We start from the raw sequence: 11383 nt of genomic DNA, 5'->3' as shown, positions 1-11383 counted from the left end.
AGCTACTTTTTAAAAAGTAGTGGACTACTTTTTAGCTACTTTTTGAAAAGTAGTGGACTACTTTTTAGCTACTTTTTGAAAAGTAGTGTCTACTTTTTAGCTACTTTTTAAAAAGTAGTGTCTACTTTTTAGCTACTTTTTAAAAAGTAGTGCATTACTTTTTAGCTACTTTTTGAAAAGCAGTGCACTACTTTTTAGGTACTTTTTGAAAAGTAGTGCACTACGTTTTAGCTACTTTTTGAAAAGTAGTGCACTACTTTTTAGCTACTTTTTGAAAAGCAGTGCACTACTTTTTAGCTACTTTTTGAAAAGTAGTGCACTACTTTTTAGCTACTTTTTGAAAAGTAGCGGCTACTTTTAGCTAGTTTTTTAAAAAGTAGTGCACTACTGTTTAGCTACTTTTTGAAAAGTAGTGCACTACTGTTTAGCTACTTTTTGAAAAGTAGTGCCTACTTTTTAGCTACTTTTTAAAAAGCAGTGCACTACTTTTTAGCTACTTTTTAAAAAGTAGTGCACTACTTTTTAGCTACTTTTTAAAAAGCAGTGCACTACTTTTTAGCTACTTTTTAAAAAGTAGTGCACTACTTTTTAGCTACTTTTTGAAAAGCAGTGCACTACTTTTTAGCTACTTTTTCAAAAGTAGTGCACTACTTTTTAGCTACTTTTTAAAAAGTAGTGCACTACTTTTTTAGCTACTTTTTAAAAAGTATTGCACTACTTTTTAGCTAGTTTTTGAAAGTAGTGCCTACTTTTTAGCTACTTTTTGAAAAGTAGTGCACTACTTTTTAGCTACCTTTTTGAAAAGTAGTGCCTACTTTTTAGCTAGTTTTTGAAAAGTAGTGCACTACTTTTTAGCTACTTTTTGAAAAGTTGTGCACTACTTTTTAGCTACTTTTTGAAAAGTAGTGCCTACTTTTTAGCTACTTTTTGAAAAGCAGTGCACTACTTTTTAGCTACTTTTTGAAAAGTTGTGCACTACTTTTTAGCTACTTTTTGAAAAGTAGCGGCTACTTTTTAGCTAGTTTTTAAAAAGTAGTGCACTACTGTTTAGCTACTTTTTGAAAAGTAGTGCACTACTGTTTAGCTACTTTTTGAAAAGCAGTGCACTACTTTTTAGCTACTTTTTGAAAAGTAGTGCACTACTTTTTAGCTACTTTTTAAAAAGCAGTGCACTACTTTTTAGCTACTTTTTAAAAAGTAGTGCACTACTTTTTAGCTACTTTTTGAAAAGTAGTGCACTACTTTTTAGCTTCTTTTTAAAAAGCAGTGCACTACTTTTTAGCTACTTTTTAAAAAGTAGTGCACTACTTTTTAGCTACTTTTTGAAAAGCAGTGCACTACTTTTTAGCTACTTTTTCAAAAGTAGTGCACTACTTTTTAGCTACTTTTTAAAAAGTAGTGCACTACTTTTTTAGCTACTTTTTAAAAAGTATTGCACTACTTTTTAGCTAGTTTTTGAAAGTAGTGCCTACTTTTTAGCTACTTTTTGAAAAGTAGTGCACTACTTTTTAGCTACCTTTTTGAAAAGTAGTGCCTACTTTTTAGCTAGTTTTTGAAAAGCAGTGCACTACTTTTTAGCTACTTTTTAGCTACTTTTTGAAAAGTAGCGGCTACTTTTTAGCTAGTTTTTGAAACGTAGTGCACTATGTTTTAGCTACTTTTTGAAAAGTAGTGCACTACTGTTTAGCTACTTTTTGAAAAGTAGTGCCTACTTTTTAGCTACTTTTTGAAAAGTAGTGCACTACTTTTTAGCTACTTTTTGAAAAGTAGTGCACTTCTTCTTAGCTACTTTTTGAAAAGTAGTGCACTACTTTTTAGCTACTTTTTAAAAAGCAGTGCACTACTTTTTAGCTACTTTTTAAAAAGTACTGCACTACTTTTTAGCTACTTTTTGAAAAATATTGCACTACTTTTTAGCTACTTTTTGAAAAGTAGTGCCTACTTTTTAGCTACTTTTTGAAAAGCAGTGCACTACTTTTTAGCTACTTTTTGAAAAGTAGTGCACTACTTTTTAGCTACTTTTTGAAAAGCAGTCCACTACTTTTTAGCTACTTTTTGAAAAGTAGTGCACTACTTTTTAGCTACTTTTTGAAAAGCAGTGCACTACATTTTAGCTACTTTTTGAAAAGCAGTGCACTACTTTTTAGCTACTTTTTGAAAAATAGTGTCTACTTTTTAGCTACTTTTTGAAAAGTAGTGACTACTTTTTAGCTACTTTTTGAAAAATAGTGCCTACTTTTTAGCTACTTTTTGAAAAGCAGTGCACTACTTTTTAGCTACTTTTTGAAAAGCAGTGCACTACTTTTTAGCTACTTTTTGAAAAGCAGTGCACTACATTTTAGCTACTTTTTGAAAAGCAGTGCACTACTTTTTAGCTACTTTTTGAAAAATAGTGCCTACTTTTTAGCCACTTTTTGAAAAGCAGTGACTACTTTTTAGCTACTTTTAAAGCATGATCGTCAGAATGTTTGTGAATCTCCACCTCACACACCAAACAAGCCCAACTGACAGTGTGACCAAAACACTGCATTTAATCATGTGTCAGAAAGAAATATACAATTGAAAAGCTGCAAATATACAAAATTCATCATACTGTATATCAGCCCCGCACCCTCAGCTCCGGATATGATGTTATGTAAAAGCCCATTTATAGTCCAGGCGACAAGCGTCGCTCAACAAAAGTGTCGTAAAAAAGAGACAAATATTGTGTCTGCTAGGGTGTCGTAGACATAGATATACATAGATATGTATGTAGCTATATCTACAGTTGCAGACCTGGTCGCGTACATCAAAAAATCTGAGAGGGCGCAGACGCTGTCGCGCACTGTGATTGGATAGAAACTCATAGTTCTATGTTCTGGGTTGTTGCCGTGGTCACAGTATACGGCTGTGTTTACTCTCTTGCTGCTCTGCTGCTTTCAGAAAGAGAACGGGTTGCCAGCTATTCAGAACTGAGATCAATACACATTTATATGATGATTAGTTTCTTCAAATGTTTTTTTTTTGCGACTGCAATTACTTTAAAAGGCAGTGCAAGCAGAAAACACACCAACCGACACCATAATTTCCGCACTTTCAGACTAACTGCCATTTTTTAGGAACACCACGTATCTGGCAACGCTGCGTGACAGAGAAAGAGCTGGTGAGTGAAACGGTACATAATTCATCAACCCCCATCTATTTTGTCCATCAATAAAACAGAACCAACACATCCAAATGTCAGACATGTTTTTAAAACATGAATAGTTGTATGTATGTATTACTACAAAATGATATTTAATTTTTTGCTTGTATTTAATTTATTGCTGAACAGGTTAGGGCCACTGTGGTATATTATAATCATTTATTATCATACATTTAAGAGCTAGCATGTCATGATCAGTATGCTATGTAAGCTTTGTAGCCTGTGTAGGAGAAGACCTTGTTTTTTCTTTTTTTTGTGGGGTATGTCATTAAGACGGGAGCAGACATGTACAGTGCCAGCTGGGGGTCCCTGGGGGCTGGTATATACACAGACACCTCGCGGTCTTTGGGAGCAGTGTTCGCAAAGAACTTGTAGAAAGGAGAATTACCGCTCTGCAATGTCTTCCGGTTTTCTCAGACGTTGGAGGGCGCTCCCGAGTGAGTCCATAATGAATGGGTTGATATGGAGCCTTTGAGTAAAATCATAGTTTATAAATGCTTCAACATTTTAATGTAAAAGTATACATTCATTTCCTGAACACAGAACAGCATAAAACGTTTTAACACTGCTGTTATATTTTTAAGAGCTTTTAAACTCGAGCTATAGGAGTTTAAAACAGCGCCTCATGTACGTCCATGGCGTCAGTGAGCGCGAACAGCCAATGAGCTGCTCCGCTCGCCAATCAATCATCACTCAGTAGCAGTAAAGCCCGCCTCCTGCTGCCCAAAACCCGTTTGCTGTAGAATAAAGGAAACATACAGGTGAGATTTGTCTGCTTTTTAGTGAAATAAATCCTCCTACTGTCTAAAATTAAAGGACAGTTCTGGTTCAGAGATTAGAAACTATTTTAACTTTTCATTTTCAGCCGTTGAGCTCCATTCACTCCCATTCATTGCAATAGAGTCGAATTGCAATGAAAGGCGTTTCCGTAAAACAAGACGCCCACATCAGGAACGCCCACTTATCATTCATTGGCCGATATGTCTGCAAATGGCTTCTCTCATTGGTGGATTAGACTCAACGGAGAAAATACACCAATACTTGTAAAGACGTTACTAATACTAAATTAATATTGTTCCTACATGTTTACATAATGAGCATTTGGCCTTTAAAAACAAATATGTGAATCTGCAGCCTCTGGTGATTTGTAGAGCTCTGTCTGCGGTTTTGTGATCCCCGGCTTGACCCTGCGGTCTGAATGCCCATCATAACGGTAGCAGTCAGCAGTGTTTTCAGCAGCACTACGCAATCTGCTCCCCATACCAGCCGCTATTTAAATTAATGTGTGATAATGGATTATAATGGTAACGTCCCTAATGAGAACACAGAAACCATTAAGAGTTTCTGTTGGTTTGTGGGGGTTTTGTAATGCGTTTTGGCTTTTCTTGATGGGTTGATAATGTAAAGGAACGATCTAGCAGATGACCTACTGACTGATTCCAGGTAGACTTCTAATTCTACTTGGAAACTAGTGGTCTCTAATGGTAACCATTAGGAGGCAAAAACATTTTTTTTTAATCCTAATGGTCTTTATTTATCAGGTCTATATTTATTGCCGTGGTGCTGCCAGCTTACACAGTATAACTCTGGCAAGGTTGAGTATCGCTGACTATCAAGCCACCCTGTGCTTATTTTCCACCAGTTTTAAGGTCGTAGTAAAATGTTAATGTAACAGTAACTCACCGACATCATAACCTGTAATGAAAGCGCTCGCGCGGTGTTTTAGGGCCACTAATACAAATAAAAATAGGAGACTTTGAGAATAAAGTCGTAATATTTCGTGACAAAAGTCGCATTTTTAGAATAAAATCTTAATATTTTGAGAAGAAAGTCACAATATTTAGATGATATATTATATATATTATGATATTAATTACGACATTAATATTGGATATTACCAGGAAAGGTATGCAGTATTGTGGCCAAAGGCTTTGCAAAGGCAGCACCTGGTGTTAAATGAGGGCGGTGAGTTGGTGGAGTTCTACTTTCATATCGATTCATCCATAAAGAAACACTCAGCCTCCCTGTCTCTCCTGCACATGAAACGGCTGAGCAGGAAACTGAGTTTATCTAGAATAAAGAGCTAGACGGAGGGGCGTTCCTGGGGGGCGTGTCTGCGTCACAGAAACGCCCTCATATGGTGCTGCAATTCGACCCTCCTCATTCATTGAGGACTCACTCGCGGGCGCCCTCTGCTGTTCTGCAGTCCTGTTTTTGTTATAAAGGGAGGAATAGGGAGTGGCCAGGTTCCTCATAAACCGGCTCTGGTGTTCGTTTCATTGCTGATGGGCTAAGCTAGCGGGGCGTGTGTGTGTTTGTAGCAGCGTTCGCTGGTGCTGGAGCTGCTCGTCCAGTAGTGGCTGCACAAAGGGGCCTGTTAACCTTGGCCATTTGAGCTGAGCTACGCTAAGCTAGGTTAGTGTGAGTGGCGACGGCAGCAGTTGTGTACATTTTAATTCGTCTAGTGTGGCTTCGTACAATAAAGTCTGCTGCCTACATTGCTGTGGCCCGAGGCGGGTAATCCAGGTTCAGAAAGTAAAAATCCTCCCCAGGTTTTGTTCCAACTGCCTGAACCCCTTTGCTGCTGGTTTGGGCAAACGAGAGCAGACAGGCAGTTGGAACAAAATCCTGGGAGGATTTTTTACTTCTTGGACCCTTGATTACCCACCTCTAGTGTTCTGTTAGCACTCAGCCAGGTACAAGCACCAACTGAAGCTTCTGATTCACATGGTCAGCCCTATTACTACTCCAGGTATGTTTTGACTCTGTATTGTCCAAATTGTTCTGTTTTCTGTTATTAGCGTTCAGCTCAGTAATGTGGCTGCTTGTGGAGGGTTTACAAAGCATTTAAATGTAGCTTTTAGCTACTAGTGCTAGCCTTAGTGCTGCTTTTAATCACTGCTGTTAATAGGTATGTTTCTATTGACTGTGCAGCACGATTATCTATTTTAGACTAAAGTATGTTTTTCTGAGCCATGCTATCAAGTTATTCCTGAGGACTTGGTACATTCTGCCTTACATCGTTAATACTTGGTGAAAAGTACACTGGGTTGCCTTTTTGTGTGTGTCTTCCATGGGATGAATGTTAAAAATGCAGTGTGTCTTTGTGTGTTCCAGTACAGCTTCTACTCTGTGTCAGTTGCTGTTCTTTTATATCTATAATAAAGCTGCTGAATTTTGAGATGCTGCTCTACGTTTTGAAGAGTATTTTAGTGTCTAAGCTTCCCTCTAGCCTGACAGTGTATGTGTTAATGAGTATTTAGTGTATAGTGAACCACTGGCTAGAGTGATTCTTTATTTAGTCTTACTCCAGCCTAGGTGGGTTTGAGTCAAGGGACTAAGTAATTGACTGGGGAAACTGTGCAGTGCAGTGTATTTGGAATGATTAGCATGTATTGCTGAGATTTTACTAATTCTTCTCTTGCTATTTATTTACATGTGATATTGAAATATAATATTCAGTGTCCCAATTCCCAAGTGATTGGTTAACCCTGGTAGCAATGTGAACATTTTTGGTATTATTTGTTTTTTTATGATAAACCAAACTGATAGTGTGTGTATGACATCACCTATATTTAATAAAGATTGTATTTTTTTAAACTTGCGTTTGTGAATTTATTGTGGTCAGAACTCCCCTTTGCTCTAGATATAAACCAAGGGATGGCGTAGTCTAGTATGCACAAACGTGGGCGCCACTGCTTACTTAGCTTAAATGCACCTGAAAAACTTCCAGGCACCTTAAAAAAACACTGTAGCTGAAGTAATGCAATTATGTATCTCTGCAGACTGAAGACAAGTAAGCAGGAGGGACTTGCACAGCAAGTGGGTGGATACCAGCAAGTGGGCGGTCTTTGCATCAGCATAGAGTTTTAAGGAATGGCGTAATAGAATTTCTCTTTCTTGAACGAGTGTCGCTGAAGAAAACAGCTGCAGATATTTATTATTGAACATCCGTTAAGGAATTTCAGTGAAATTTGTTTATTGTACTCTTGTAAAAAAGCAAACTGATGTCCTTCTTCACAAATATCATAGATACCATTATAATAGATATAATGATGAATTTATCACAATTTGTGTAGATTTACAGAGTTATATATTGAGGTTCAGTGTGAAAAGGAAAGGTGAATCATTTCAGATCAGTTGCAGTAACACTTTTGTGTTGTATGAGGTTTGTACTGATGAGTGTGCTCTGAGTTTAAGTCAATCTGCCTTGTACCTTCACTCTGACTATTTTATGAGAAACACATACCAAAGATGACTCTGTTTACAGATACAGAATGTAGCCCATTTGTTGTTGCTACAATCTGTCAGCCCCCCAACACTGTCGATCAATGTAAAGGGTCATCACGTGATGGCTGATGTGCAGATACTATTTGGGTGTTGGATCATTGTCAGCACAGAAGTGACACTGACATGGCAATGGGATGGTAGTTCAGTTAGTGTATCAAGTGCGCTCACTGGCCACTTTATTAGATACACCTATCTTGTTGCTACAGTCACCATTTATAGTCTTAATCTCATTTGCATTTTGTCATACATAGAAATATGATTCTTCAAGGGTTCTTTAGTAAAGGCATTGGTTCTATTTAGAACCATTAGTGCTGTAAAGAACCATTTCATGATTAAATTGTTCTTTACATGATAATGGTTCATCAGATTGATAGAGAACGGTTCTATAGGTAGCTTCTTGTCACAAGATCACTGTTGGCTGGATATTTTTAAGTGGTGAATACACTTGTATCATGTCAGTGTCACTGCTGTGCTTAGAATGGACCACCACCCAACTAACATATGGACCTATGGTCAGTGATGAATGGGGAAGAAGGGAGCTGATAAAGTGGCAACAGATGGGCTATAAGGGTATACCCACAAAGAACGGCTATATGGTATGTCTACGTTTTAAAATGACGTGCAAGTATAATGTAGCTCGATTTAATCAACTGATCACTCGATGTTGAGTCATTATGGTGTAATGCAGTGATTTTGCTGTGGAAAACTGATCACAGCTAATTAAAAAATAATGTAACTCCAACACCAAGAGTGGCAGAAAAATACAATACCTTATTGAAGAGGGAGGCTTCACAAACACAAACATTAATTTGAATTGTCTTCAGAATCAGCTGAAGTGCATCTGAAATTCAGTCCTTTACACAGTTCTGGGGTGAGGAGGAGCCCTCACCTGCATCCTTATTAACCCCTCCCTATTACATCATTTCACCTGATTTGACTGCCATTATTTATCAGTCACGTGTCATTCAGGCTTCATTGAACGTAAAACTAACACGCCTCATTCAGCTAATCAAGGATTTCTGAAGGCAATAACTAGATGGGTCAAGTAGGATCGATTAGGGTTGGAGCTAGTCTGCAGAAAGGCAGGTCTCCAAGAAGGAGGTTGGTGATCAGTGGACTTAAGCTGAGCTTGTGAGAAGAGTTTAGTAGAGAGTCGTTTAAAAGAAATACTTGAATCTGAATTGCAAAATTCTAAAACCTGGAAATGACTGAATAATTACACGTATTGATAAACACACAAGTTCAAACGGGTTCATCCTCCTTGATGTCCAGGGGACCCTTGTGTCTTCTCAGCATCTTCCATGCTGAATTGAGCAGCCTTCTTGAAGGGGGGAGTGATCAGGGTGGCAGCAGCCTGGTGAAGTTCGACCTCAGAGTTATTTCCCGATCTGAGATGGAGCCGGAGTGAAGCCTGGAAACAAACGTGATGACGCCACAGGGAGAAACCTCAACCAGTCCCTTGAATGTTGTGATTTATATAATTTTAGAAGCTTCCAGTTTGTAGGGTGAGTGATGTTGCTGTCTCACAGCAGACCTCTGTGCAGTCAACCATACGTCCAATCAGTAAAGTTGTATATGAATATATCTGCATTTTAATACGGGAGTGTGAAAACACCTGACGAGATGGTACAACGTATGGTTTTCCATATTCATGAGGTGCTTACATGTGTCCCAATGTAATGTATATGTACTGTGATATACCCGTCTATGAAGTGATGCAGTGATCTGCCTGTGATGATACGGAGGGGTTTCATAACGTTATAGTCATGTGATCATGATGTATTAAATTACCAGTGTGTGCAGGTTTGTTCCTGTAATCCTGAAAAACACGTTTCTCATTAAATTTTATTATATATTTTACTTTTGAAATCAATGTGTGGCCTTTTCTTCATAGTGTTTAATTATTGCATCACAGACATTATGAATGAGAAACATTTAGAAATGTATGAAAAACGGTCAGACAGTAAGTCAAGTGTAATGCCTGATCCCTGATTAATGAGAGAGGAACGGGTGATGAAAGGCAGCCTGAGGAGGGTTCTGAGCACCCCGTAAGGGTGGGGTGGGGGGCTTGCTCTGCCCAGTTACTGAACAAAATGGAGACGGTTCTGTGCTTTTGTGACTGAGAATGTGGTACTGAGACACTTGCAGCTTCTTACTCTGTCTGAGAAGTCATCGATGAGCAGTGTGGGGTGTTTCTCACACCATCCTGAAGTCCACAATCATCTCTTAAGTCTTTTCTGCATTAAGAAACAGATTCTTTAGCACTGTCGCTGTGGGAACACAGCCTTGTATCTCCATTTTTGTATTTTTTCATGTCCCTGCTGAAAAATAACAATGTGTCTGTTTGCTCCTGTTGGCTTTGTAATGTGTTTTGGCATAAATACACAACATGCAGTGTATTTGGTTACTGAGTGTAAGTAAAAGGCTAAAGAACTTACCTCAGCATTATCCTAGACCGCCATGCAGTTTGCTCATCACCTCTTTCCTCTGGCTATTTCACAGCTAATCAAGAGAGGAAGGAATGAATTCCACCATAGGTGGAAAAAAATGGAAAAAAATTCTTTCGGAAAGGAAAGAAACGGTCTTTTAGAGGAAACTGGTAAATATTCATAATGCAGAACCTTAGATAAGCATATGATTAGACTTATTATCTTCTCACAAACATGCGAAGTCCAATCACACTTTCCCAGTTTGTGCACGAAGGCTTGCCTGACTTGCGGACTCAAGTAGTCACTGCCAGCTCTTTTCCTTCTCCCTTGGACAGATGTGCGCACCCATGCCGTGATCCGTGAAGGACAGATCCCGCTTCCTGTGTAACCCAGATCATCCCTTGGGACTTTCAAGATGCCTTGTTATGGTTGTTTTGGTTGTTTTTAATTTCCTTTGTTTTTCTTTTTAAATGATTTAGAGAGTAATAAAGCTTTTTGAATCAGCCTCTGCCTCCTGTCGAGTAACTGGACTAAACTTGTTTTCCCCCCAGTCAACTTTGCACTTTCATATTGGGTGTTGGGTGTGGTTGGTGGTGTAAGGGAATATTTCTTGGGGAGTTATGATTCAACATCCCAGTAGTTGGTTGTTCTTTTAAATGGTGTGCTTGGTGCTCTTAAACATATTAATCTGTTTATTCAGTACATTAAATAATGTCCCTTTCCTTCCCTCCACCGCCTACTGCGTACATACATAAAAATGATGTAAATCACATGCTAAGACCCTCACAGTGACCAGATCTCAACCAAATTAAACAGCTATGGGAGGTTTTTTACCAATGTGTCACACAACACACTCCACCACCATCATCGAAACAAAGTGCTCTACATGTATCTCAGGCAGGGATTCCAGAATTAGGCACACATATTTCTCTGTAGTGGGTGGCACAAGGTGTTGGTCCAGCAAAGGTGCTGCTGCTCTGTGTCTGTATTTTTGTTTTGGTTTCTAATGACTGAAGATAAACGCAGTCATTGCTGATGAACTTTAGAAATGTAAGCACAGGAACGTGTTAATGGTTTATAGCTCGGTGTGCTCATGGCTGATTTTCCAAAACATTACATCTTCAGCTCTGAAAAGTATCTGTGTTTGGCTCTGAGGTTCCAGAGATGGAGCCACTGAAGAGCTACACTGAATAGAGCAGATGGGTGTTTATTACAAAGCCAACAGCAAAGTTCATCCCTTGTTTCAGTGCATGTGGCAGATGAGTGGCAAGTACTGGATCAAGGATGTTTATTCTGATCTTCTGAATGAATGTCTAGTAGAGTTCTGGTTCTGTGTAGCTGTGTTAATGATCTAATCTGGAATTCAAATTAAGCAAGTTAGAGCAGGAAAAGCCTGAATTTCCTGGACACCCCAGAACTAGGATTGAGGATCATTCACTCAGTGGTGTATCAGCTGTAGCTGTTAAGACTGACATTGATG

General features: G+C 38.6%; 1 protein-coding gene across 1 annotated transcript in view; it reads right to left on the bottom strand.

Annotated features, from left to right (window-relative positions):
• Window positions 1-11383, bottom strand: part of LOC118802719 (class I histocompatibility antigen, F10 alpha chain-like) — a 142805-nt gene that overhangs the window by 105819 nt on the left and 25603 nt on the right. The window lies entirely within an intron of this gene.

Source organism: Colossoma macropomum, unplaced genomic scaffold, assembly GCF_904425465.1.
Source record: "Colossoma macropomum unplaced genomic scaffold, Colossoma_macropomum, whole genome shotgun sequence".
Taxonomy (NCBI): Eukaryota; Metazoa; Chordata; class Actinopteri; order Characiformes; family Serrasalmidae; genus Colossoma; species Colossoma macropomum.
The sequence above is the reverse complement of the archived record's forward strand: the minus strand, read 5'-3'. Positions and strand labels throughout refer to the sequence as shown.